Below are 1,182 nucleotides of genomic sequence, written 5' to 3' on the forward strand. Positions count from 1 at the left end.
TTCTTTCCTGACTTTTTAATGATTGCCATTCTAACTGGTGTGAGATGGTATCTCATTTTGGGTTTGATTTGCATTTCTGTAATGAGCAGTGATGCTGAGCTTTTTAAAATATGTTTGTTGACCACATAATTGTCTTCTTTTGAGAAGCGTCTGTTTATATCCTTCATCCCCTTTTTGATGAGGTTGTTTTTTTCTTGTAAATTTGTTTAAGTTCCTTATAGATTCTGGATATTAGCCCTTTGTCAGATGGATAGATTGCAAAAATTTTCTCCCATTCTGTAGGTTGCCTGTTCATTCTGACGGTAGTTTCTTTTGCTGTCAGAAGCTCTTTAGTTTGATTAGATCCCATTTGTCACTTTTGGGTTTTGTTGCCATTGCTTTTAGTGTTTTAATCATGAAGTCTTTGCCCATGCCTAGGTCCTGATGGTATTGCCTAGGTTTTCTTCTAGGATTTTTATGGTTTTAGGTCTTACGTTTAAGTCTTTAATCCATCTAGAGTTAATTTTTGTATAAGGTGTAAGGAAGGGGTCCAGTTTTAGTTTTCTGCATATGGCTAGCCATTTTTCCCAGCACTATTTGTTAAATAGGAAATCTTTTCCCCATTGCTTGTTTTTGTCAGGTTTGTGAAAGATGAGATGGTGTCAAAGGTGTGCTTGTTTTGGTCAGGTTTGTCAAGGATGAGATGTGTGGTGGTATTTCTGAGGCCTCTGTTCTGTTCCATTTGTCTATATATCTGTTTTGGTACCAGTACCATGCCGTTTTGGTTACTGTAGCCTTGTAGTATAGTTTGAAGTCAGGTAGCATGATGCCTCTAACTTTGTTCTTTTTGCTTAGGATTGTCTTGGCTATATGGGCTCTTTTTTGGTTCCATGTGAAATTTAAAGTAGTTTTTCCTAATTCTGTGAAGAAAGTCAATGGTAGCTTGATGGGGATAGCATAGAATCTATAAATTACCTTGGGCAGTATGGCCATTTTCATGATATTGATTCTTCCTATCCATGAACATGGGATGGTTTTCCATTTGTTTGTGTCTTCTCTTATTTCCTTGAGCAGTGATTTGTAGTTCTCCTTGAAGAGGTCTTTCACATCCCTTGTGAGTTGTATTCCTAGGTATTTTATTCTTTTTGTAGCAGTTGTGAATGGGAGTTCACTCATGATTTGGGTCTCTGTTTGGCTATTATT

General features: G+C 36.9%; 1 protein-coding gene across 1 annotated transcript in view; it reads left to right on the forward strand.

Moving 5' to 3' along the window:
* The window catches only part of LOC105543025 (chromosome unknown open reading frame, human C11orf65), a 71,655-nt gene that overhangs the window by 26,969 nt on the left and 43,504 nt on the right, over positions 1-1,182 (forward strand). The gene's annotated exons all lie outside the window — the stretch shown is intronic.

The sequence above is a fragment of the Mandrillus leucophaeus genome, unplaced genomic scaffold, assembly GCF_000951045.1.
Source record: "Mandrillus leucophaeus isolate KB7577 unplaced genomic scaffold, Mleu.le_1.0 Scaffold273, whole genome shotgun sequence".
Classification (NCBI taxonomy): Eukaryota; Metazoa; Chordata; class Mammalia; order Primates; family Cercopithecidae; genus Mandrillus; species Mandrillus leucophaeus.